Source organism: Ambystoma mexicanum, chromosome 1q, assembly GCF_040938575.1.
Source record: "Ambystoma mexicanum isolate Mex_15411 chromosome 1q, UKY_AmexF1_1, whole genome shotgun sequence".
NCBI lineage: Eukaryota > Metazoa > Chordata > Amphibia > Caudata > Ambystomatidae > Ambystoma > Ambystoma mexicanum.
Window position 1 is genome coordinate 1,425,016,857 of NC_090922.1, and position 27,903 is coordinate 1,425,044,759.

The 27,903-nt window shown below is 55.5% G+C and overlaps 1 long non-coding RNA gene across 4 annotated transcripts in view; it reads right to left on the reverse strand.

Annotated features, from left to right (window-relative positions):
• Nucleotides 1-27,903, reverse strand: part of LOC138548714 (uncharacterized) — a 110,783-nt gene that overhangs the window by 72,495 nt on the left and 10,385 nt on the right. For all 4 annotated transcript variants that reach the window (XR_011292529.1, XR_011292523.1, XR_011292517.1 and 1 more), the window contains 2 exons: nucleotides 1,183-1,277; nucleotides 977-1,046 (listed from right to left, as the gene is read on the reverse strand). This is a non-coding gene — a long non-coding RNA (uncharacterized lncRNA). The remainder of the gene's footprint in view (nucleotides 1-976; nucleotides 1,047-1,182; nucleotides 1,278-27,903) is intronic.

A 27,903-nucleotide genomic window follows, 5' to 3' on the forward strand; every position in this document is an offset into this window, starting at 1 on the left:
CCAACCATGCTCCTCTGGTGTGGTTAGCTAGAAATCAGCAATAATTAGAGGGAAGTTAGGTAAAGTTAAAGGTTCCGAGGGAGCAAACCTGACATATCTTGAATAAGAACAAAAACAACAAGGCTCCCACACCTATGATCGGTTTATGCAAATAATTCTCTGGATAGTGTTAGGATTATCACAGTTGCAAGAACAGTTCAAACAGTAGCAAGTCGAAGTTCACAGAAAATACAACCTGACTTCATAAATAATGCTGTTAGAATAGGTAATATTTAATAGAAAATGTAATGTTTAAAAACAAATACATAAAAACTGACATATAAAAACTAACAAAGTGACTAGTGCTCAAGAAAGTGCTAAGGGTTAATCACCAACAATTGGCAATGTGCAAAATATGCTGTAAATCTGTATCTCTCTATTATAGATACTTAGTTTACATCAAGTGTACATATATACAAAATGACATCAGGTTATTAATACCTTGTTTTTTTTTGTTAGAACAGGCCACATAAATACAACATCTGAGACCTTCATTAACAGATTACTCAAATTTAGATGCCTTAGTCATAAAAGTACCTAAAGTGCACCTTTCACAGTATTTTTGATACTCTTTAAGATACTTTACATTAGTATCTATAAATGCCCAACATGTTTCGTTCCTATGTCCCTTAGGGTTTAGTGTCAGGAACGTCAGGGGAATGTATAAATTGGGGTGGACCAAAGTCCACGCAACAATTCCTAGTGGTCTTGTAGTTGACTTGGAAAGTCGAAACAGTTGTTGCAGTGTGAAGGTTCAGATATTGTTTTCCAGTGGACAATCTTATTGAGTTGATGTGCCACAGACTCCTGACATTGTTGCAAGGAGATAAATCCAGGCCAAACCTAATTATGGAAACAGACCACATTTATATTAGGGTCGTTGTTTATATAGAGTGCATTGATAATTATTTTGGGTAATTTCACTCTGGGGGCTTACCGTCTCTTATTGCCAGTAAGCGTTCCTTGGTGGTTGCATAGATTCCAAGTGTAGCAGTCCTAGGGGGTGCCTGTAGACAAGAAAACACAGAACACGTGGTCCTATAATCCCAACACGTGAATGGCTGGCTTATAACAAAGTCTTAAACGGTAAACCAGTAGGTGAATATGGGTAGGGAAGAGTCTCATGTTGTAATTAGAACTTACTTTATAAGTAACGCAAGGTCAATTAGACACTTAGTCTTCTCCGTCTCGCTTAGATGTGGTAAAAAGTACTGGAGATCAGGATTGTAAGTAGAGTTCTGCAAGGTAAATAAAGGTATCTCAACGGATGGGCATATGTGGAGTCAATACAGAGCAAGTAGCCACTGTTAAGGTGCTCTCTACTAAATGATGTTTCAAATAGTGATTCATGTCGCTTAATGCCGACAACCTAACGTTACAAGTGGATAAAAATGGGCATTCTGTCTTATCGCCGTGTGTACTTACTGCATATACACCAATACAGGAAGATACGTATCCCTCAGGCATTTTAGTGGCACACATATGTATTAAAAGTATAATGCTTGATGGTTCCTGTAAGGCGATAACATATTATCTTAAAATATGTTGGCAGAAAGGCCCAGTAATTAGAGAATAAAAGTGCATATTTAAACTCTAACCGAGTGTTAGCAATTGTGAATGGTACGCTGCAAGGGTGGAGGTTGCTGCCATGACATATTGTTATGTCGGAAGCGTGCGAGTGTTAGGTTGCAAGCAAACACGTGTTTTTTACTCGGGCTTAAAGTTCAGATGGACGTCTTAATTCAGTAGATATTGGCTTGCTAATCGTGAAGTCCGACGCACACATAGCATCGGATTTTGTAAACCTCTGAATCGCGAGTTAATGTGGCACAAGTAACTGCAGGGTCGCAGACGGCTAGAACGCTGTCTGTATGCGGCTACGACTGCGGTCTGTGGATTGAGTGCTGTGAAACCGTTGCTATGGTTACACAGCACGCTAAATTTAGTACGCTGAGTTAGCTGCGCATGCGTGGAGGCAGGGATACTAATTAAGGACCTGAAAGTAGAGCCTACTGCGAAGGAGTGCAGGTATATCTGGCGCTCTATTGTTGGTTACGCTTCTCATAGTGGGTGGAGGTAGTGTTGGGCAAGTTCGTGTGTCAATTGTGTTGTGTGCAGGTACGCTTGTGTATGTGCAGCAATTAATAATATACACAGATTGTATTATATTATATAAATATAAAGTCCAAAGGGCAATATGTAAGTATCATTCTAATCCACTACAGTACATACTTTTACTGATAAAAGACAGTGTTAAAGTCGTTATATGTCCTGAGTTACTGGTGCAATTGTTGCATATTCAATGCCCTTGTCTGCATACACAACTGTCAAATGGCAAGGGCTACCTTTGGTTAAACATCATAACATTACACGAGATGTGCCTCTGGCCCAAAAATGAATCTGCATGTGCAAGTCATGTCAATGCTAATACATTCTACTCATATGGTATGTTCTAGTTAATAAAAACACTCCAATCAATATTTTCGTTCAACCCCAAAGGATAGCTTTTGGCTAAAAAAATCATTGTCTGCACTTGTATACTTAGTGTTCGTTTGTCATGATTGAGGTCCTGGGTAAGTCCAATTTTCATGACAACTGTCCATCTCCGTTCTTCAGGTGTGTGTCCAAGGCTTGTAAAATGGCCCACTAGAGGTACATTAATGGTGTTGTTCCTTATACAGCTATTATGTTCTCCTTTCCTCACTTTAACCTTCCTTTCAGTTTTTCCAATATACAGTCTGTCACAAGGGCACCAAATAGCATACACTACCATTGATGAGTTACAATTGGTCAACACTCTTTGTTCCCATTTTTTGTTTAAGCCCAGATCTATGTCTTTCGTTCTGCTCGTTTGTGCACAACAATTGCAGTGACCACAAGGGCTATGACCTTTGGCTTTAGGGAGCCCCCAGCTTTCTGTTAATGTGGATTGGATAGGAGGTTTCAGAAGCACATCATTACTGGTGGTCAGTTCTTTCAGATTTTTGCTTCTTCTAAAAGTGCATTTAGGTGTTGACAGGGGGAATTCACCTTTTTCTAGCACATGCCAATTATGTTTCACAATTTTAGTTATTTCATTTGACAATGGGCTATATGGGTTGACAAACACAATCTTATCGTCATTTGGTTTCTTCTCTCTTTATTCCAAAATAGCGTCTCTGTTGTTGTTATATGCTCTTTTGTAAGCTGTCTTAACCTCTTTGTTTGGATACCGACGTTGTAATAAGTTAGATTTAAGAGTGTTAGCTTCTTCCACAAAATCACCTTTGGTTGTGCTATTCCTTTTCATCCGTAAGAATCGGCCAAAAGGTAAGTTTTGTCTCATGTGTTTGGGGTGGAAACTAGAGTAAAGTAACATAGAATTTTTGTCTGTTTCTTTGTGGAATGGTTTTACTTGAAGTACTGATTGTAAGCTGTTCACAAAGATAGTCAAATCCAGGAAATTGATTTCTTCATAACTAGTTGTGTGAGTAAATTTCAAGAAGGGATTTTGTGAATTCAGCCACACTGTGAAGGCATCAAAGTTGTGCATGTCACCTGTCCAAATCATTAAAATATCATCAATAAATCTTCTCCATAATTTTATGTGTTTTCTATATGGATTCATTTCAGTCATGATGACATGTAATTCAATAGTTTCGATATACAAATTTGCAAGAGTTGGTGCCATGGCGGACCCCATAGCAGTTCCATGTATTTATTTATAGAACAAGCCATTAAACACAAAGTAGTTCTCACACAGTGCCATCTCCGTACACCAGAGAATGAAGGAGTTAGATGTTGTTCCTGTAGTTCTTGACGTTAGTAATTTTTCTTCTACCATAACTAGTGTGGCTTGCTGTGGGATCTTAGTGTATAATGATATTACGTCTAGAGTAACCAATATGTCTCTTTTGTCTATCTTCATTCCCTCCACTGATCTGATCACTTCTGTGGTGTCCTGGATGTATTATGCCATTTGTTTAGCGTATGGGCTCAAAAATCTGTCTGCAAATTTAGAAAGGGGTTCTAGGAGGGACCCACATCCCGACACTATTTATCTACCTGGTGCATCTACCAATGTTTTGTGTATCTTGGGTAGAGTATAACATTTAGGAACGCTGGGCTGTGAAGACTTTAAGGGGCCGATTCATAGAATTCAGCGCACAAGTGGCGCACGCGGCTGGCGCACAGTGTGCGCGTGCGAATCCCTGCGCCAGCCGCGTGCGCTAAAATCCATTTCCGCGCACAGCGTATTCATGGATTCCAGCCACCAAAACCAGCCGTGGCGCACAGTTGCGCAGCGACCCTGCAGCAGCGCCAGTTACGCCTCCAAGAACGCCTCTCGCGCAGGGATAAGCCATCAAAATCCCCAACCGAGCGCAAAGGGCAGCAGCAAACGCAGAGCTGGGAGCGTGTATTCCAGGGGTGTGCGGGTGTTTCCATACGCGACTGGGCTGGGTACGTGTATTTCAGGGGTGCGCGAGAAAGTCTACACGCGATTGGCCTGGGTACGTGGATTTCAGGGGTGCGCGAGAAAGACTACACGCGATTGGCCTGGGTACGTGGATTTCAGGGGTGCGCGAGAAAGTCTACACACGATTGGCCTGGGTACGTGGATTTCAGGGGTGCGCGAGAAAGACTACACGCGATTGGCCTGGGTACGCGGATTTCAGGGGTGCGCGAGAAAGTCTACACGCGATTGGCCTGGGTACGTGGATTTCAGGGGTGCGAGAGAAAGTCTACACGCGATTGGCCTGGGTACGTGGATTTCAGGGGTGCGCGAGAAAGTCTACACGCGATTGGCCTGGGTACGTGGATTTCAGGGGTGCGCGAGAAAGTCTACACGCGATTGGCCTGGGTACGTGGATTTCAGGGGTGCGCGAGAAAGTCTACACGCGATTGGCCTGGGTACGTGGATTTCAGGGGTGCGTGAGAAAGTCTACACGCGATTGGCCTGGGTACGTGGATTTCAGGGGTGCGCGAGAAAGTCTACACGCGATTGGCCTGGGTACGTGGATTTCAGGGGTGCGCGAGAAAGTCTACACACGATTGGCCTGGGTACGTGGATTTCAGGGGTGCGCGAGAAAGACTACACGCGATTGGCCTGGGTACGTGGATTTCAGGGGTGCGCGAGAAAGTCTACACGCGATTGGCCTGGGTACGTGGATTTCAGGGGTGCGCGAGAAAGACTACACGCGATTGGCCTGGGTACGTGGATTTCAGGGGTGCGCGAGAAAGTCTACACACGATTGGCCTGGGTACGTGGATTTCAGGGGTGCGCGAGAAAGACTACACGCGATTGGCCTGGGTACGTGGATTTCAGGGGTGCGCGAGAAAGTCTACACGCGATTGGCCTGGGTACGTGGATTTCAGGGGTGCGCGAGAAAGTCTACACGCGATTGGCCTGGGTACGTGGATTTCAGGGGTGCGCGAGAAAGTCTACACGCGATTGGCCTGGGTACGTGGATTTCAGGGGTGCGCGAGAAAGTCTACACGCGATTGGCCTGGGTACGTGGATTTCAGGGGTGCGCGAGAAAGTCTACACGCGATTGGCCTGGGTACGTGGATTTCAGGGGTGCGCGAGAATGTCTACACGCGATTGGCCTGGGTACGTGGATTTCAGGGGTGCGCGAGAAAGTCTACACGCGATTGGCCTAGGTACGTGGATTTCAAGGGTGCGCGAGAAAGTCTACACGCGATTGGCCTGGGTACGTGGATTTCAGGGGTGCGCGGGTGGTGGGTGTGCGGGAAGTTCAAGACGTGAATTGGCAGTGTGGGTCCTCCCAGGTCTCCCCTCTACCCCCTCCACGACCCCTGCAGGCATCCCACACCACAGGGGACTACCCTGCACCCCATGTCATGTCCCACAGGCAGCCCATCCACCATGGCCATGCCCCCAGCCGAGCCACATGTCCCCTTGCACCCCCACCCCCCAGCACTGTGGGGCACCTGCCAGCAGGCCCCCACCCATGTCCAACTCCTGTTCCCCACCACCCCCACCCCCCAGCACTGTGGGGCACCCTCCACCAGGCCCCCACCCATGTCTCCCAGCACCCCCACCCCCCAGCCACCAGGGGCACCCTCCACCAGGCCCCCACCCATGTCTCCCAGCACCCCCAACCCCCAGCCACCAGGGGCAGCCTCCACCAGGCCCCCACCCATGTCTCCCACCACCCCCACCCCCCAGCCACCAGGGGCAGCCTCCACCAGGCCCCCACCCATGTCTCCCACCACCCCCACCCACCAGCCACCAGGGGCAGCCTCAACCAGGCCCCCACCCATGTCCGACTCATGTCTCACAGCACCCCCACCCCCCCAGCCACCAGGGGCAGCCTCCACCAGGCCCCCACCCATGTCTCCCACCACCCCCACCCCCCAGCCACCAGGGGCAGCCTCCACCAGGCCCCCACCCATGTCTCCCAGCACCCCCACCCCCCAGCCACCAGGGGCAGCCTCCACCAGGCCCCCACCCATGTCCGACTCATGTCTCCCAGCACCCCCACCCCCCAGCCACCAGGGGCAGCCTCCACCAGGCCCCCACCCATGTCTCCCACCACCCCCACCCCCCAGCCACCAGGGGCACCCTCCACCAGGCCCCCACCCATGTCTCCCACCACCCCCACCCCCCAGCCACCAGGGGCAGCCTCCAACAGGCCCCCACCCATGTCTCCCAGCACCCCCACCCCCCAGCCACCAGGGGCAGCCTCCACCAGGCCCCCACCCATGTCTCCCAGCACCCCCACCCACCAGCCACCAGGGGCAGCCTCCACCAGGCCCCCACCCATGTCTCCCAGCACCCCCACCCCCCAGCCACCAGGGGCAGCCTCCACCAGGCCCCCACCCATGTCTCCCACCACCCCCACCCACCAGCCACCAGGGGCAGCCTCAACCAGGCCCCCACCCATGTCTCCCACCACCCCCACCCCCCAGCCACCAGGGGCACCCTCCACCAGGCCCCCACCCATGTCCGACTCATGTCTCCCAGCACCCCCACCCCCCCAGCCACCAGGGGCACCCTCCACCAGGCCCCCACCCATGTCCGACTCATGTCTCCCAGCACCCCCACCCCCCCAGCCACCAGGGGCAGCCTCCACCAGGCCCCCACCCATGTCTCCCAGCGCCCCCACCCATGTCTCCCAGCACCCCCACCCCCCAGCCACCAGGGGCAGCCTCCACCAGGCCCCCACCCATGTCTCCCAGCACCCCCACCCACCAGCCACCAGGGGCAGCCTCCACCAGGCCCCCACCCATGTCTCCCACCACCCCCACCCACCAGCCACCAGGGGCAGCCTCAACCAGGCCCCCACCCATGTCTCCCAGCACCCCCACCCCCCAGCCACCAGGGGCAGCCTCCACCAGGCCCCCACCCATGTCTCCCAGCACCCCCACCCCCCCAGCCACCAGGGGCAGCCTCCACCAGGCCCCCACCCATGTCTGACTCATGTCTCCCAGCACCCCCACCCCCCCCAGCCACCAGGGGCAGCCTCCACCAGGCCCCCACCCATGTCTCCCAGCACCCCCACCCCCCAGCCACCACGGGCAGCCTCCACCAGGCCCCCACCCATGTCTCCCAGCACCCCCACCCCCCAGCCACCAGTGGCAGCCTCCACCAGGCCCCCACCCATGTCTCCCAGCACCCCCACCCCCCCAGCCACCAGGGGCAGCCTCCACCAGGCCCCCACCCATGTCCGACTCATGTCTCCCAGCACCCCCACCCCCCCAGCCACCAGGGGCAGCCTCCACCAGGCCCCCACCCATGTCTCCCAGCACCCCCACCCCCCAGCCACCAGGGGCAGCCTCCACCAGGCCCCCACCCATGTCCGACTCATGTCTCCCAGCACCCCCACCCCCCCAGCCACCAGGGGCAGCCTCAACCAGGCCCCCACCCATGTCCAGGAACAGAGACTTCCATGCTGTCATGTGTGCAATCTGCACAGGGCTCCCCATGTCACAATCAAACACATGCAACAACCATGCAGTTCACACATTACAGGTCGCACATGCATTACCATGATGTCCCTGCACACATACATGCGTACATGGCCTATGTCACACATGCAGGCAAGTATCAGACAACCAGCACACTGCAACATGCCCTGTCTCACACAGCAATGCTTGGCCACTTACCGCTCAACTCCAGACGGGTCTCCCTCTCAAGGACCTGGCTGTGGAGCGCTGGGTGTGCGCGTTCCAGGACCCTCAACTGGATGGAACTCATGCGGCCCCGGCCCCCCTCCACAAGGCGCCGGGCCTTCATGAGGGTCCTGGACCTCAAGTCCTCCCAGCGCTTCTTGACCTTCTGGATGGTGCGGGTTGCCACCCCCTCTGCGTCCTCTCCCGTCCTTCCCTGTTGGCGCGGGACGATCCGAAGAGGGCATCATACTGCCCCAGGACATGCTCCACCAGGACACCAACTTCGGTGGCAGTGAAGCTGGTGCCCCTCTGCCCCTCTGCCCCTCTGGCCGGGGGTTGCAACTGGTGTCAGATGTGGATGTGCTCGACATGGCAACCCCAGGGGCAGGAGTGGGTGACCAACTGGGTCCTGGGGCTGGGCTGTGGAGCGATGTCATTTGAGTCGGGACTCTTCTGTACCAGCAGGGGTGGACACAGCAACTGGACCCCTGCAGATGGCTGATGTGCAGGCACCAAATGGCAGGGCACGGTGGCAGCAGGCAGGCAGGCAGCAGCAGCAGATGGCATGTGGGAGGCTGCTTGGGGCACTGGGGGCCAGTGAATTGGCCTTCTGGGCAGGAGCGTGGTCTTCCGTGTGTTTTCGCGTGGCCAGCTTCATACGGAGTGATTAGGCACGTGAAAAATCTGCACGCTGCGTGTAATGCGCGTAAGCGCGCGTGAAAAACTGCACGTCCGCGTGTAATAGGAGGAAAGGGCCCATGCATAAGCGTGCGCGCGTGAAAAACTGCACGTCCGCGTGTAATGCGCGTAATCAAACGTGAAAAAGTGCACGTCCGCATGTGACGTGACGCGCGCGTGCGTTTCCCTCAGCACGGGTTAAAGGTGAGCGGGCCCAGCTGTTCGCTGTACGTGCCTTTCGTGGAGACCGACGTGTGTTGCTGCTTCCAGTTGTTTCGCGCGCCATCTACTTCACAGCTCTCAAGGACGTATCTCTTCTTTTGGCGGGGGTATTGGCTACGCGTGTTTTTCTGCATCGCGCTAGTCAGACGGTGAGTCGCAAACGCTCCTTTTCCCACTGCGTGTGCCCCTGTGTATCGTCCCCATTTTCGATGTCATCGTAGCCTGCGTGTCCCACGCGTACGCGTTATACGTGTTACTGGGTGCCACCGCGTACTGCGGGAGGTTTAATCCACGCACGTAGGCTGCAGGGTTGCGTGCACGGTTTTACTGCAGTTTTGGGGTGCCTGAGCGTTGCGTGACCCGTCAACACATCACCGGGGTCACATACAGCCTTGCAGGTGCAGGGGGGCTGTTAACATCTTGCTTCCCACCCCCTTCACCCCAATTGCCCAGGTCAATTGTGCTGTACACCTCCCATTGGCACCACTCCATCTGTGCCAGCACTATTACATCTGTGCCATGGTAGGGAGGCTACCAAAGGTGAGGGGCGCCTCAGCTGGGCGTCCTCCTCGTGGCGGGCGTGGTCGGGGACGTGGCCGTGGTGACCAGGGAGTAGGGGGACTCCAGGGTGTCCAGGGCAGCCACAGAGGGGGAAGAGGCAGGGGTGCGCCACTTGAGCACAATGTTGTGCCATGTGTTGGTGCAGCCATGCCACCACCCCCTGTGGTTCAGGGGGATGCAGCTCCTGCATCTGGCACTGGCACCCGTATGACCCGGCAGTCCGTTTCATCGACTGCCACGGGCCCAAGGGTAGCGGTAGCTGCAGGTGCAGTTGTGGACACCGCCACCCAGGCTCAGGGTCTGCCAGCGCAGGCTGCGTTGGCACTTGAAGAGCCCTTGGTAGATCTCCAACAGGCCAGGGGGGAAACCATTGGGGCAGGCCGGGCTGCTCAGACCAAGACACGTGTCCCTGGGGCAGTCATGTCATCTGCTGCCCCGAACAGCCGGGTGTTGGCAAGTGCAGGGGCAGATGCACCCAACAGCACCCCGGTTGTGAGTCTGCCAACCAGGACCGTTGCGGTCAATGACCCTGCCACAGCTGATGTTGCTGCGCAGGGTCCATTAGTGGGCACCCAGCTGCCACTGACACAAGTCAGGCCTTTGGTCATCCCTCCACCTGCCACTCCCTCGGCTCAATCCACCCAACCCACTGGCCATACTGGTCAGGGCGGCATTAGCCAGCCAGGGTCTGCGCCACAGTCCAAGAGGAGGAAGGTTGCATCTGCAGCACAGGCTGGGACCCCACACACAGCCACGACCTCCTGCACGTCGAGGAAGAAGCCTTTCTGTAAGCAGGAACTGGACTTCCTCGTGGACTACGTGCGGGGACACAGCTGTGACATGCTAGTGGGTGCCAATAGTCAGACTACGGCTGCCCAACGTGACACCCACTGGAAGCATGTGGCGGAACATGTCAGTTCATTCGGCCATGAGGTGCGCACGGCGCAGGAGTGCAAAAAGCGCTGGAATGACATCAAGCGCAGCACTAAGGCCAAGCGTGCCTCAAATTACAACTTGACTCTGGTGACTGGCGGTGGGCCTGCACCAGAGGAGGAAGAACTCACTCCGCATGAGGCTCTCGTTGCGGAGTTCATACCACCAGAATTGGTCGAAGGTGTGGGAGAGATGCTGGACTTTGATGCCCAGTCCAGTGAGTGTTGATGCGTAGTTGTTGAGGACGTGTGTGTTTCACTTGTGGGATGTGTTGTGCATGATTGCTGCTACATGTGACCTGTACATGGTTCTGATGTGTAAGTAATGCAATGCCACCGTCATGCGTGTCTCCTCTGCCTGCATGCGGGACTCCATGTGGCCATGCTCCCTTGCCCCTCCTCCGCCACTCTGCACCCCAGTTCCACCTTTGCACTGGTCTGCTACATTCTTGCCAATGTGTAGTTTCATGTTCATGTGTCCTGTGTAGATGCTAACTTCCAGCTTAGAAACTGCCAGACATATGCCGTGTGGTACAGCCTTAGTACTCGATGCAGGGCATCCCACTTGTACTGTGCATGGGTCAGATGTCCCGCAGGGACATGAGTGCCCCTTCATGCTCCATGTGCATTGCACACATGCCCCTATGTGTCCTTGACTGGATGATCACTGTAATATGAGTCCTTGGTTACATACATTGGCTGCCATATTATCGGCCTCCCCATGTCAACTGTGGCTCAGTCCTGCGTTGCACACATGTTTAGGCTCTGACAATCTGTGTGGCTCACAGGCCTCAGCCTGTTCAATGGCCAATGACTCTGTCCAACTCTTGTCGTGTCTTCTTCACACGTGGCCGGCCTCCGGATCTTCCATCATGTGTCCTGCCCACTGTCCCAGCATCATTTGCAGTGTTGTAATTGAAATCACATTAAGCTGTTGATGCCAGTCAACACTGCTTGTCAATACACAGGTGTATGGTCAGCCTTTTGATACCATGCTAGGCATCCCTGCTTTGGTACTGGGGTGGAGGGGTGCTTGCCTTCTAGACATGGTACACATTGAATACACAATGCACGTGATGTCTGATTTTGACATTGCACTGCCTTCACATTTCCTGGCACACACCATGGAGTGCTTGTACATGTAGGTAGTGAGTGGCGTACACATTTTCTGCACTGCTTAGACCCACTTCCATGCAAACTGCCACCTTTCAACAGGTCTGATCACAGAAGCTATTCTAAGTAGACCCAGCATGCATGCAAGGTCATATGTTGTGTGTCACATGTCTGCCAGATGCCTTTGCTGTCGGTGTGTGTGTGTGTGTGTTGTGTGCTTCTGACATGTGTACTGACCTTTTCCTCTCTATTTTTCAGGTGATGACGCAATGGATGCAGAGGATGGTGTTGTCATGCCAGACACAGGGTTGGTAAGACCACATCAACCCGGCACTAGTGGGGGTCGTGGGGTGGTAGGCCACGAAAACCCCCAAGTGCTGCAGTCCATCCTGTCTCTGGCTGCCTATGAGTCCAGCCTTGATGACGACTCTGACGTCCATGTTGAGTTGGATGACCATCAAGTCCATGTGTCAGGGGTGAGTGATTCTGATGTGGACACTCCTCTGTCTGCGACCCCTGCACTGAGGGATCAGACAGTCTTGGTTCCTCCGCCCGTGGTGGATCGGGACGCAGGGTCACCCTCCACACCAGTCACTGATGTGCCTGGGACATCACGTCGACGGGGGCATGTAGTCGTGCAGCCGCAGGCGGTGCCAACACAGCGAGGACCCCCGGTCCTTGGGTCCCGCAGGGGTCAAGCCCGGCAACGCGGTCGCCGCGCGCAACCGCTGTATACTGAGTGGGAGCAAGGCATGACTGCCAATTCAGAACGGCAGGGGGCAGCAATGGAGAACATCGCTGACAGCATGGAGCGTGTGGCCCGATCTGTGCTCCCCCCTGCTAGGCAGGTGCTTCTCCAGCAGCAGGCGGCACGGTCCACGGCCCGCTCACTCAGGCTGGGCATGGCGGCCTCAGACAGGGCACGCCAGGCTGAAATGTCGTCTCTGCGTCAAGCAATTGCTGCTCACACAGAGGCGCACATGGATGCCCTGAGGGAGGAGTATGCCTCCCTCAGATCCACTCTGGGTGTCCTTATGATGTCCCAGAGGCAGCAGGCAGAGGAGAGGTTTGCACAGCTTGAGCGCACCATCTCGGCTGAGCTACAGGCTTGCCGGGAGGTGCAGCGGTTGTCCAGCCAGGCCTTGCAGGAGGAACTCCGTGTTACACGTGCTACCTTGCAAGAGGAAGCACGTGTATCACGTGAGGTCCTGCATGCAGACCTATGTAACATCGCCACACAGAACCAGGCTCACCTGTCCGGCAGACTTGCTGCCGACGAGGGGCAAGCTGCGGCTAGGCGTTGCCAGGCTACTGTGCCACGTCCTCCTTACCAGGATGAGCCAGACTCGGACGACCATCTATCTCCCACATAGGTCGTGCTGTGAAGGCGTTGAGCCCATGGAGGTATTTTTTTTTGGCTCAGCATCATCGCATGTGGATGTTGAGCAGCACCCTGTACCTCCCCCCTCCTGGGTGCCTCCCCTCCCCCCCGGGTCGTATGTGGCCATTTTTGATTTTTCTTTTAGTTTAGTTAGTTAAGTTTCTGTTTGATAGTTAGTTTAAATAGGTAATGTAGGTTTTCCATAGTTAGTGTAATTAGTTAATAGTTGAGTTAGTTTAAAATTTGTAGTCTATTGTGCTTACATGTGACAGTGCGGTGCCTTGTGGTTTTTGAAGGCATCCACTGTCTGTTCCAGCTGGGCCCTTCATGGTTGTCTTGTGTATGTGTTTGCTGCTTGGGTTCCTTGACTCACATATGCCACTCCTGCCTCCCTTATCCATGGGCTCGCAAGGATGGTTCGGTGTAACAGATTTTTACACAAGGGCTTTGGACTGTCATATCTGTGGCATGTCTGGTGCTTTTTGACTTGTGTTGACACCCCTAGTGGGGATGATTTAGGTGTAATTGTCCACTGTTCAGCTTTTGCTAGATGGGGCGTGTCATGATTAATGTGGACATTGATTTCTATGCATTGTGTATTATGTTTCATATCTTTCCTGTACACGTGCTTGTTGCAAATCATGCTGTAGATAGTGTTCCACACTTTGGAGGTGAAAGACGGACTGATGGTGTGATTTGTGATGTGACTCTCTGACATGGTCAAGTAATGAGATGCATGATGAGACACACACAGATCACTTTGATGCATTAATCATGTGTTTCATGCACTTTCTGCAGGGGGATGAGGCACCAGAGCACCTTTGCCAGCAGACATGGCCCATTGGACGACGTAATTCCTGACCCGTTTGTTGGTGCCCACATGCACATGTGTGCACAAGCAGAGCCACAGTGATTGCAGACCCACATCCTAGAACTGCTGACATGTTCCAAGGAACTCCAGGCAAGGTGAGCATCACAGGGGGGCCACGAGACAGCAAAGCTTGCACCAGGCGAGTTGCACGTGCAGGCTTAGTCACAGCACTGAGGGTGAGCTTAGACAAATATTGGTGTTGAAGCACACAATGCAGCTCAGATGTGTTTGTGGACTGATGGCTGTTGATAGTAGGGTTGTCTGGGACACATGCGGGGGCAGTGGCACATACCCTGCGGTACACCAAGGTTCATTGAGGCACTTGTATCAACCATGTAGCCTTCCAAGACATGGAAAGGGGCAGCTCACAGGGACATACAGCAAGGGACATACTCGGGTGCAGTGCATGTCTATTCCACGTACTTCATGATAAATGCACTGGCAACTTTGTTTTGGTCATGGTGGTACGCAACTTGCTCTGTAGTCATGGCTTGCCATATGGGTCTGTCTGCTTACCCAGGGAACATTGCATGTTGTGTGAATTGTGACACATTGGTGTTCCATTTGCCACGCACCCACCAGCGGCTGACTTACTGCATTAACTGTGAATGACCCGTCACAGGGGTGATGTTATATATGGGTACGAAGCATGGAGCACAGATTGTCTGTTTGTAGAGTTGTATGTTGTTATGGGGCATGTTTTGTGTTGTGTTTTTGTGTAATTGGCACGTACAGGTTGCTGACTGTGTCTCTCTTTGCAGCATTGCAGTGCTCCTGTAACCGGACCTGAGAGTGCGCAGGCAGGAGGCCAGCACTCAAAACCAGAGCTAAGTGTCTTGTTGTATTTTCTTACAAACTGCCCTGCATAGGCTTGCTGGGGAGTGTACTGATGCATGGATGTATGTGTGGTCCTATTTGGTATGTTTTTTACCCTAATCACCCGTGATCCTATGCAATTTCGAAACCTGTACCCTCTACCCGGTGTTCCTGCTTCCCATGCCTATCCAAGCAATGTTCCCTGACCCTCTTTCCCCACTGGGGTTGCGGATGCCTGTGTAAGCCCCGAACTTGCAGGCGCCAAAACCCTAGAGGGGGTGGTTGGTTCGTACCACTCCTGAGCCTGGACTACAGAAGGCCATGACAATGATGTCCAAGTTTGTTTGGATTGTGCATGTGTTCATGCAGGTTGTACATTTTCGTGCATTCCCTGGTTTCATGTGTCATTCCTACTCCCCTCACCTGCCACGCATTCCAGTCATCCAGTGTGTCTACACCTGTCCCGACTGCATATCCCTGAACCTCTTTCCCCACCAGGATCTCAGGGGCCTGTGTGAGTTTGACCTTGCAGGCACCCGGGACATGGTGTGGGTGGTTGTTTCATGAGACTCCAGCGCCTGTACAGGGGATCTGTGACAGTACACATCCATTCATGGTGCATCATCCTATGTCATGTACCACACATGTCTCACATCCTGTCGTGACATTGTTTTGCTGTGCTACCTTGGTTGTTGCATCATTGTGGTAGTACTTGGCCTTTGAGACGTACTGCTATGTCAAGTCATCTACTGGAGGGTGTTTGGGTTCCTTTTCATGCCTTGGATTATGTGATTTTGGAAATGAGTGTGGATTCTGAGGGTTCAGGCATCTCTTTACACACAAGGTGGGAGATGGACACGAAGGGTAAAGGTGATCCTGTGGCCAGGTGGGAATGAGGGTTGGAGGCTCCATGACCCAGGTGCAGTTGTTCAGTGGGTCATGGTCATTTGCGAGGGGGGGGGGGGTTGTTGTTGATAGTTGCGTTGCCCTGCAGTGTGATGGGAACTCTGACATTGTAATGTTGTTGTCCTATGTACATGTTGTGTTCTGCTGATCAATGCCTGTTCATGTGTTGTGTTTTCCTTTCAGGTGCGAGGGGATAGTAGTGGTTTGACATGCTGGGGTGTACACATGGTGGATGTTCACATGTGATGTGTAGGGAACACTGATGGTCACTTGAGTGCACATGCATATGTGGAGTGCATGTCCTTGCAGAACCACACACTTGCACTCGGATGCACTCCATGTACTCCCACCCTTGCATATCAACGTGTACACTGTTTGCCTTCTGGTGCCCACTGTGTCCCGCCAGCACATGTTCTGTGACCGATTATGGTTCGAGTACATGCCTAATTTGATTTTTGATGTAGTCTGTCACTTAGATGTGATGCTCAGGGTGTGCATCACACGCAATGGCTGTTCACTGTGCTGTGCGCTGAGCAGTGTGATGCAGGAGTAGGACATTGCACACATGAGCTGCAGTGTTCATTTTGCAATGCATCATGTGCATATAGCCAGGCATTCATTGTGATGTTACGTCTACGACTGTTGTAATGCATTTGGAATCGACTTATTTTTGGTGGGACATTTTGTTGGTCTGTCATTTCATCGGATTCCGGGTCAGGCATCATTGTCCGATGCCACTGTACATTTAGGACATGGAAATGTGTACCTTATCGTTACTGGGTCGGTGTATGGGTATTGCTTGCCATGTCATGTTGATGTTTGGGAGGGTTTGACTGACATGACAGTGATGGCCATGGCCTGGTTTGCAGGTGTGTGTGATGCACACCTTGCATGTCCAGGTCATCCGCTTCTCAGAGCAACTAGCTGGGGGTAGGTTTCTCTCCGCAGCAGGGCCCTCCCCCTCGAACAGACTTCCTGACTTGAACTTGAGGGGAACCATCTCCAGTTCTGGAAGCACCTCAAGACCTTCCTCTTTGCTTCTGCTTACTCTCTGCCTCTCCCTTGCAGAATTGTTCACTGGAACTGCACAGGAGCTGCAACTGGGCCACTCTCACCAACCTCGGTCCCTGGCCCAGCCACTGTCCACTTGCACTGCCACCCTGGCAACCCCTGCACTGCAGTACTGTCTCTCTATCCCTACAGCCCTCCCTTCCCAGCACTCGTCTGCACTTACCTTAGCAGTTGCCACCAGGCGACCTATGTATAATTTTTTGGCCTACTTCCCCTGTACTGGACTCCCCCCCACCCTTGCACTTTTCCCTTCCCCCTACCCCTGCACTTGCACAATCACAATGACACCTGGCCTAGTAGTACCGTTCTCTGTGTTCCCTTGTTCCCCCCCCCCTGCCTCATTGTGCCTTGTAATACTTGTGTATGGCTCATGTCATGTCACATGTCATGTGTGCATTTTGGTTGCACAGGATAGCTTGTGTTTAAATAGCTAGGGATGCAGACGATGTGGCACTTCCATGGCAACTATCTCAGGGTGGTAGGGTTGTGACAGTTGACTGTCACTTTGTCATCATCGATTGTCACCTGGTATGTGCCAGGCCTGTGTGCACTCCGCAGGGGTGGGAGTTTAGGTGAAAAATGTGGCCACAAGCTGGGTCCGGGCTACCTCGCCACGTGCCCTGTCCCCTCCCATGGGCAGCGCCTGTGCCTGTGGTTGGGGATGTGGGGGCACCACCATGTCCACCGGGACGCCCTGCCGTGTTGCAACATTGTGCAGGACACATGCTGCCACAATGATCCTGCACACAACTGCTGGTGCATAGAGTAGTTGCCCACCAGAGCGGTCAAGGGAGCGGAAACGTGGCTTGAGCACTCCGAATGTGCGCTCCACTATGCCCCTGGTTGCAATATGGGCAGCGTTGTATCTTACCTGGGGTGGTGTGGTGGGGTTCCGGATTGGCGTCATCATGTGGTTGCTCAGAGGGTAGGCACTGTCCCCTGGGGAGGTGATAATTGTTCAGATTATTAGGGTTGGTATATTTGTCTGTGTGTGACTTGCATGCATGTGCAAGGGCATTTGTACTCACCTAGGAGCCATGTGTCGCCATGCTGCCCAGCTTCCAGGGCCCGGCTCAGGGCGGACATTCTGTATATGAAACTGTCATGGGTGGAGCCAGGGTAGTTTGCATACACAGAGGTGATGATTCCCTTTGCATCGCATACCACCTGTACATTGATGGAATGCCAGTGCTTGCGGTTTCGGTAGATGTGCTCAGTGGCCCTAGGTGGACGTAGGGCCACATGGGTGCAATCTATGGCACCGAGCACTTTGGGGAAGTGTGCCACCCTGAAAAAATCCAGGACAACGGCCTGCCTTTCTGCGGGTGTTCTGGGCATGTATATGTGCCTGCGGACTGAGGGGCGCGCTGTCATGATTGCCAGTACCTGGTGTAGGCAGCGTGACTGCGTGGCCTGTGAGACCCCCCCCACTATGGCAGTGGTCCGCTGAAACGACCCAGTGGCCAAGAAATGCAAGACATTGAGCAGCTTCTCCAAGGGGCTCAATGCTTGGGAGCAAAGGGTGGGGGATGTGAGGTCATCTTCCCACTCCCTGACCAGGTCTAGGATGATATGGGGTGGAAACCTATACCTGCCGTAGACCTGGTCGTCAGGCATCCCAAAAAGGCCTGTCCGTGGTGCAAAAATGCGTGCCCTGGCTATTCTCCTCCTCCTGCGGTGTCCCACAATCACTGCAGCAACAAATGGGGCATTCATCGTCGCTGTATATACGCGTTTGTTGTTTGCGCGCACTTTTATGCTGTGCGCGGGCGCGGGACGCCTCCGTGTGGGCGGACTCGTTGGTTTCCCGTATTCGGGTGTCATCGCGTGTGATCGGAGGGGAGCGAGCCTACACGCGATTGGCCTGGGTACGTGTGTTTCGGGGTGCGCGGGTAGTTCCACACGCGATTGGCCTGGGTACGTGTGTTTCGGGGTGCGCGGGTAGTTCCACACGCGATTGGCCGGGGTACGTGTGTTTCGGGGTGCGCGGGTAGTTCCACACGCGATTGGCCTGGGTACGTGTGTTTCGGGGTGCGCGGGTAGTTCCACACGCGATTGGCCGGGGTACGTGTGTTTCGGGGTGCGCGGGTAGTTCCACACGCGATTGGCCTGGGTACGTGTGTTTCGGGGTGCGCGGGTAGTTCCACACGCGATTGGCCGGGGTACGTGTGTTTCGGGGTGCGCGGGTAGTTCCACACGCGATTGGCCTGGGTACGTGTGTTTCGGGGTGCGCGGGTAGTTCCACACGCCATTGGCCTGGGTACGTGTGTTCCGGGGTCCCGTGAACTTTCACACGCGATTGGTTGGGACCCACGTGTGTACTGTCATCACGTGCAATGAGGGATACTCCCTCGCACGTCACGTCACAGACGCGCTCACGCGCTGAGGGCCTTTGGTCCAATGAAAATGCGTATGCGTGCAGACGCGCTTACGCGCTAAGGGCCTTTCCTCGAATTACACGCTGACGTGCAGAATTTTCACGTGCCAAATCACTCCGTATCAAGCTGGCCACGCGTAAGCACACGGAAGACCACGCTCCTGCCCAGAAGGCCGAACTACTGCCCCCCAGAGCCCCGAGCACGCTCCCACCTGCCATCTGCTGCTGCCTGACTGCCTGCTGCCCACGTGCTCTGCCATTTGCTGCCTGCACATCAGCCAGGGGTGCTGTTGGTGTGACCACCCCTGCTGGAACCAAAGACTCCCGACTGGGATTCCATCGCTCCACAGCCCAGCCCCAGGACCCAGTTGCCCACCCACTCCTGCCTCTGGGGTTGTCATGTCGGGGCAAACTCCATCTGTGACCACTGACAACCCCCGGCCAGAGAGGCAGAGGGGCACCAGCTTCAGTGCCACCGAAGTTGGTGTCCTGGTGGAGCAAGTCCTGGGGCAGTATGATGCCCTCTTCGGAAGTTGCCGCGCCGACAAGGAAGGACGGACTCGGATCTGGACTGACATCGTGACTGCCATCAACGCGGAGGGGGTGGCAGTCCGCGACTTCCAACATGTCAAGAAGCGCTGGGAGGACTTCAGGTCCAGGACCCTGACCAAGGCCCGGCGCCTCTTGAAGGCAGCGGATGCCAAGGGGCGCCGGGGCCACTTGTCGGAAGAACAGATGAGGGTCCTGGAACACATATCCCCAGCGCTCCACGTCCAGGTCCTTGAGAGGCAGACCCGTCTGGAGTCGAGCGGTGAGTGTACATGCATCCTGATTGTGAGCAGTGCGTGTGGTGATTGTTCAGTAGTGTGCAGGTTGCACATCTGTTTGTATGGGGTCGAGTATGGGTGCAGGTGTACAGGGCCGTGGGGCTGACACATGCGAGGGCTGTAATGTGTGAGACATGGATGGTGCCTGTGTGTGTGGGCTTGCATGCCAAATGCAGTTGTGTGGGCACACAAGTTTGTATGAATGTGTATGTGAGTAGACATGTCCGTGATGTCACGCATGTATGTTGTTTTCAGCTGATTGTATCAGCGCTGTGTACATGTGCATGTGTGTGTATTTGACAAGGGTGCAACAGTGATGCAACATGGATGCATGTGACAGCGGTATGTGGAAGCCTGATTGGCAGATGTGACATGGATGCCCGTCTGAACACTGCGACACTTAGCAGAGGTGTACACATGCATGCAAGTGTGGTGGTTGGTGTGTACATGTGTGGTGCACTTCCTGTGTTGCATGTGATGTCTGGCTCACCTTTGGCTGCTGATGCTGTTGTATGTGTATGGATGGTGTTGGCAGTTGCAACATGGCTGTGGTATGGCTCGTGTGTGCAAGTTGTAATGACATGTGTGTTGGGGATTGTGATGACATGTCAGAGGTTTGCCAATGCCACTCATGTACAACTGTCATGTGTGTATGTGTCCATTGTACAGTGCCCTGATGCCTGTGTTTTGTTTCTCCCTGTCTGCAGTGTCAACTGATGAAGAGGGCGGAGAAGGTGCTGTGGAGCACAGCGGCGGGGATCCCACCGCCAGCCGGAGACGCAAGGCCCGGCTCCCCTCCCAGGTTGTCATCTCGTCGGGGAGTGAGGAGTCCGGTGCCGCGTCCCAGGCCGCAGCTGGTTGAGGTTGCAGTTGGACTCCTCGGCAGCAGAAGGGGCAGCAGGGACCCCACAGGGCCCAACGGGGGAAGATGGCACAGAGTCATCCTGGTTGGTGGGGGGTTTGGTGGAGGAGGAGGCCGTGCAAGCACCGGAGACGGGGTCTGGTGGTGGGGATCCCACTGGTGCTAGTGGTGCAGTGCAGGACCAGGGACAGGAGGCAGCACAGGCCGCCGCGGAGGTGCCTGTGTGCAATCCTGTCCCTGATCCTGTCCCTGCATCATCTTGCACCAGCAGGGATGCCCATGTCCAGACCAGTTTTCAGGCAGGGGATGAGCTGACGTCAACTGGCCTTCCTCTGCCTGCGGACGTGGCTATCCAGGCCCGGGTTGAGCCTGTCCTGGCTGGAGTGGCGTTGCGTCAACGGGCCATGCGAGGTGACCTGCAGTCTTTTCATGAAGAGACTGCACATCATCTCGAATGGCTCGTTGACCACGTCAGCCTGCTGGGACAGGTCACCCAGGCCGGATTCCTCCGTCTGATGGGGCTTGCCACGACCCCCTCCTCAGCTGGACCCCCTACGCGCCAGTCGTCCTCTGTGCCATCTTCCCACCCATCAGTCACCTGGGTGCCCTGTGGAGCTGCCTCTGACGGTGCGGCCAGGCTGGTGGAGGAGGCATCCCTGCCGCAGTCGGGAGTCGGACGTCCAGCAGGGGTGGCCACGTCAACGACTGCACCCAAGCCGGCGGAGGATGTGCAGGCAGCAGGAGGCAGTGCAGGGGCAGAGGCACAGCAGCAGCAGCACCATGGTGGGAGCCATGAAGGCTCGGGGCCTTCGACATCGGAGGGGCAGGCATCGGCCGGAGGGCAGGAGGACCCAGGACAAAAAGTGTCTTCCGTGTGGCAGCGGTTGGGCCACGCCATAGATGCGGAGCGGCAGCGGGCGGAAGAGGCACGGCTCTCAATGGTCAGGGCGGAGAACTCCATGCAGAGGGCCCTGAGGCGGGTCGAGTGCCTCGAGGCAATCCGCAGGGCTTTGGAGGTGGACACGTCGACGGCCCTGCGGACCCTCGGGGCCATGGAGGAGGACCGCCTCCGGGACATTGAGGAGGAGTTCGATGATGCCCTGGCCCGGCACATCCAGAAGTGAGCCGTGGAACTAGCCCGCTGCCCTTGTACATAGTTATGTAGGTAGTGTTAAGTTTCATTTTTGTTTTAATTTCATTTGGACCTTTTGGACATTGGCCACATTTTTGTATATAGTTTTTTTTATTAGTTAGTGTAGTTAGTTAGGTTTCCTTTATTTTGTTGGGATGATGGACCCTGGCTTCTTGCATTGTACATAGTTGTGGACTTGTACATACTTTCTTTTTTAACATTATCCATGGATCAATGGCTTATAATTTTTTTTTCACATTGGATTTTGTTTGGTGGACATTGACTTTGTACTACATTACTTTGGATTTCTATATTCTTTAATTTTTTTTTTATTTTGAACGGACATGCTTCTTTTCATTTTTTTCCATTCACATTTCTGTTTCTTCATTTTTGTTTCTATTCATCTTTCCTTTAATACATTATTTATTTGTTGCACTTCAATGTGTGGTGTCTCATTGTTTTCATGCATTTCATGTTATGTGTTTTGAGAATCACTGACACCCATTGGGTGTATGTGAGGGACATGTGTTTGTTTTGGAACTTGCAATTGGTGTTCTGTGATGTAATTGCAGAATATGAGTGGGTGGATGCAATACTCGGGTGGGTGTTTTGCATTTGGGGGCTGACCATAGAGACCAGGGATCTGGACTGTGATGACATGTTGGGTGGGGAACATGAGTTGGACATGGGTGGGGGCCTGCTGGAGGCTGCCCCTGGTGGCTGGGGGGTGGGGGTGGTGGGAGACATGGGTGGGGGCCTGGTGGAGGGTGCCCCTGGATGCTGGGGGGTGAGGGTGCAGGGGGACATGTGTGGGGGCCTGGTGGAGGGTGCCCCTGCACTGCTGGGGGGTGGGGGTGGTGGGAGACATGTGTGGGTGCCAGGTGGAGGGTGCCCCTGGATGCTAGGGGGTGGGGGTGCAGGGGGACATGAGTGGGGGCCTGGTGGAGGGTGCCCCTGGATGCTGGGGGGTGGGGTGGTGGGAGACATGAGTGGGGGCCTGGTGGAGGGTGCCCCTGGATGCTAGGGGGTGGGGGTGCAGGGGGACATGAGTGGGGGCCTGGTGGAGGGTGCCCCTGGATGCTGGGGGGTGAGGGTGCAGGGGGACATGTGTGGGGGCCTGGTGGAGGGTGCCCCTGCACTGCTGGGGGGTGGGGGTGGTGGGAGACATGTGTGGGTGCCAGGTGGAGGGTGCCCCTGGATGCTAGGGGGTGGGGGTGCAGGGGGACATGAGTGGGGGCCTGGTGGAGGGTGCCCCTGGATGCTGGGGGGTGGGGGTGGTGGGAGACATGAGTGGGGGCCTGGTGGAGGGTGCCCCTGGATGCTAGGGGGTGGGGGTGCAGGGGGACATGAGTGGGGGCCTGGTGGAGGGTGCCCTGCACAGCTGGGGGGTGGGGGTGATGGGTGACATGAGTGGGGGCCTGGTGGAGGGTGCCCCTGGATGCTGGGGGGTGGGGGTGGTGGGAGACATGAGTGGGGGCCTGGTGGAGGGTGCCACTGGATGCTAGGGGGTGGGGGTGCAGGGGGACATGAGTGGGGGCCTGGTGGAGGGTGCCCCTGGATGCTGGGGGGTGAGGGTGCAGGGGGACATGTGTGGGGGCCTGGTGGAGGGTGCCCCTGCACTGCTGGGGGGTGGGGGTGGTGGGAGACATGTGTGGGTGCCAGGTGGAGGGTGCCCCTGGATGCTAGGGGGTGGGGGTGCAGGGGGACATGAGTGGGGGCCTGGTGGAGGGTGCCCCTGGATGCTGGGGGGTGGGGGTGGTGGGAGACATGAGTGGGGGCCTGGTGGAGGGTGCCCCTGGATGCTAGGGGGTGGGGGTGCAGGGGGACATGAGTGGGGGCCTGGTGGAGGGTGCCCTGCACAGCTGGGGGGTGGGGGTGATGGGTGACATGAGTGGGGGCCTGGTGGAGGGTGCCCCTGGATGCTGGGGGGTGGGGGTGGTGGGAGACATGAGTGGGGGCCTGGTGGAGGGTGCCCCTGGATGCTAGGGGGTGGGGGTGCAGGGGGACATGAGTGGGGGCCTGGTGGAGGGTGCCCCTGGATGCTGGGGGGTGAGGGTGCAGGGGGACATGTGTGGGGGCCTGCTGGAGGGTGCCCCTGCACTGCTGGGGGGTGGGGGTGATAGGAGACATGTGTGGGGGCCTGGTGGAGGGTGCCCCTGGATGCTGGGGGGTGGGGGTGGTGGGAGACATGAGTGGGGGCCTGGTGGAGGGTGCCCCTGGATGCTAGGGGGTGGGGGTGCAGGGGGACATGAGTGGGGGCCTGGTGGAGGGTGCCCCTGGATGCTGGGGGGTGAGGGTGCAGGGGGACATGTGTGGGGGCCTGGTGGAGGGTGCCCCTGCACTGCTGGGGGGTGGGGGTGGTGGGAGACATGTGTGGGTGCCAGGTGGAGGGTGCCCCTGGATGCTAGGGGGTGGGGGTGCAGGGGGACATGAGTGGGGGCCTGGTGGAGGGTGCCCCTGGATGCTGGGGGGTGGGGGTGGTGGGAGACATGAGTGGGGGCCTGGTGGAGGGTGCCCCTGGTGGCTGGGGGGGTGGGGGTGCTGGGAGACATGAGTTGGACATGGGTGGGGGCCTGGTTGAGGCTGCCCCTGGTGGCTGGGGGGTGGGGGTGGTGGGAGACATGGGTGGGGGCCTGGTTGAGGCTGCCCCTGGTGGCTGGGGGGGTGGGGGTGCTGGGAGACATGAGTCGGACATGGGTGGGGGCCTGGTGGAGGCTGCCCCTGGTGGCTGGGGGGTGGGGGTGGTGGGAGACATGGGTGGGGGCCTGGTGGAGGCTGCCCCTGGTGGCTGGGGGGTGGTGGGAGACATGAGTGGGGGCCTGGTGGAGGGTGCCCCTGGATGCTGGGGGGTGAGGGTGCAGGGGGACATGAGTGGGGGCCTGGTGGAGGGTGCCCCTGGATGCTGGGGGGTGTGGGTGGTGGGAGACATGAGTGGGGGCCTGGTGGAGGGTGCCCCTGGATGCTAGGGGGTGGGGGTGCAGGGGGACATGAGTGGGGGCCTGTTTGAGGCTGCCCCTGCACTGCTGGGGGGTAGGGGTGGGGGGAGACATGGGTGGGGGCCTGCTGGAGGCTGCCCCTGGTGGCTGGGGGTGCAGGGGGACATGCGTTGGTGGGCAGTAGTGCTAGTTGATATGTGGGTTGGCTGGTGGGCATGCGCTGGATAGGCCCCTGTGGTGTGAGCCACCTGCAGGGGCCGTGGAGGGTGTAGAGGGTACACCTGGGAGGACCCACACGTGCAAATCACGTGTGCTGCTCCCCGCGCACCCCCGGAATACACGTACCCCGCTCAATCGCGTGTGGAACTTCCCGCGCACCCCTGAAATCCACGTACCCGGCCAAATCGCGCGTGGAACTTCCCGCGCACCCCTGGAATCCACGTGCCCGGCCAAATCGCGTGTGTCACTTCCCGCGCACCCCCGAAATACACGTACCCCGCTCAATCGCGTGTGGAACTTCCCGCGCACCCCTGAAATCCACGTACCCGGCCAACTCGCGTGTGGAACTTCCCGCGCACCCCTGAAATCCACGTACCCGGCCAAATCGCGTGTGGAACTTCCCGCGCACCCCTGGAATCCACGTGCCCGGCCAAATCGCGTGTGTCACTTCCCGCGCACCCCCGAAATACACGTACCCCGCTCAATCGCGTGTGGAACTTCCCGCGCACCCCTGAAATCCACGTACCCGGCCAAATCGCGTGTGGAACTTCCCGCGCACCCCTGGAATCCACGTGCCCGGCCAAATCGCGTGTGTCACTTCCCGCGCACCCCCGAAATACACGTACCCCGCTCAATCGCGTGTGGAACTTCCCGCGCACCCCTGAAATCCACGTACCCGGCCAACTCGCGTGTGGAACTTCCCGCGCACCCCTGAAATCCACGTACCCGGCCAAATCGCGTGTGGAACTTCCCGCGCACCCCTGGAATCCACGTACCCGGCCAAATCGCGTGTGGAACTTCCTGCGCACCCCCGAAATACACGTACCCCGCTCAATCGCGTGTGGAACTTCCCGCGCACCCCTGAAATCCACGTACCCGGCCAAATCGCGTGTGGAACTTCCCGCGCACCCCTGGAATCCACGTACACGGCCAAATCGCGTGTGGAACTTCCCGCGCACCCCTGGAATCCACGTACCCGGCCAAATCGCGTGTGGAACTTCCCGCGCACCCCTGGAATCCAGGTACCCGGCCAAATCGCGTGTGGAACTTCCCGCGCACCCCCGTAATACACGTACCCCGCTCATTCGCGTGTGTAACTTCCCGCGCACCCCCGGAATACACGTACCCCGCTCAATCGCGTGTGTCACTTCCCGCACACACCCGGAATACACGTACCCCGCTCAATCGCGTGTGTCACTTCCCGCGCACCCCCGGAATACACGTACCCCGCTCATTCGCGTGTGTAACTTCCCGCGCACCCCCGGAATACACGTACCCCGCTCAATCGCGTGTGTCACTTCCCGCGCACACCCGGAATACACATACCCCGCTCAATCGCGTGTGTCACTTCCCGCGCACCCCCGGAATACACGTACCCCGCTCATTCGTGTGTGTAACTTCCCGCGCACCCCCGGAATACACGTACCCCGCTCAATCGCGTGTGTCACTTCCCGCGCACACCCGGAATACACGTACCCCGCTCAATCGCGTATTTTACTTCCCGCGGCGCCACTTTTTTGATGCGCTGGGACTCTACCGCCTGCCTTCGTGTGGCGGACGTGTTTCAGCTTGTGCGCGGCTTTGGCTGTGCGTGGGTTTGCCCTATTCCATTCCATGAATACGTGTGGTTCGTGTGCGTGTGGGCGTTACCTCTACTTCCGTGCAGTGCATCCCCAGTTACGCCCTTATTTTCGCGTGTTGTTCCCCATTCCGCGCGTTACGCCCCATGTCCCGCCCACTTTCTGCTGTATGCGCTGAGGTTGTGCGCTTTCACTGTGCGCGTCGCGCACCGTCGCGCACGCCTTTCGCGATGTTGCAGTGACTTGTGCGCCATGCACGGGTTTGGCGCACATCCCGCGGTGAACACGCGCAGGGACTTCCATGAATCGCACGCGTGCGCGTGCGCCTGTTTTTTTCCGCTTGCGCATGCTTGCGCATGCTTGCGCCTAGATTTTCGGCGCACGTTGGTTCCATGAATCGGCCCCTAAATATTCAGATTCTTGCTTAGATATCCACCCTCTTTCTTCTGCTTTGATGACTTTATGATTGATCATCTGTTGCAGTTTGACGGTTGGATCTGTTGTTAATTGATCATAAAACAAAGTGTCACTCAGTTGGCGTTCACACTCTTTGAGGTAGTCCATTCTGTTGAGGATGACTATAGCTCCTCTTGGTCTGCATTTCTAATGACTATGTCTCGATTCGACTTCAACGTTTGGATCGCATCTCTTTCTCTCTTGCTCGTGTTCTGGAATTTGTGTGGGGTGATGCTATTTTCCAGTCTGTTAAGGTCACTCATAACTCTTCTTTCAAACACTATAGATTCTGGAGTATGACTGGTGGTAGGGGGATTGAACTTGGAAGGACAATGTAATCCTGACTCATTTGTCTCTCCGGTATACATATTGGTTGAGAAGAACTGTTTCAAGTGAATTTTCCTGAATAGTATTTACAAATCAGTTCTGTTTTTGAATGGATCGTAACGGTCTGTAGGAACAAAGCTGAATCCTGTTTCTAGTAGCGATTTTTCTGCTTTATTAGGTAGGTAGTGCGAGAGGATGACTAATAGAGTTTCTTGCTCCTTGTGTGTTGTGGCTCGAAGTCCCAATCCACTTGGTCCTTATCTAAAAAAACAGAGTTGGGGCTCGAATTACCTCTGTCTCTGCCTCTATGTGATCTCGGTGGTTGTCCACGTCTCATTCCACTTGGTCTCCTACCTCTTGGTGAACCTCTTATTGTTTCAGTAGTTGTCTTCACCATCATCAAACGTCTCATCACTCGAGCCATGTGAGCTCTGTAAGATGTGTTATCAAATCGAAATCTACACCCCCTCTGGTTTGGTTGT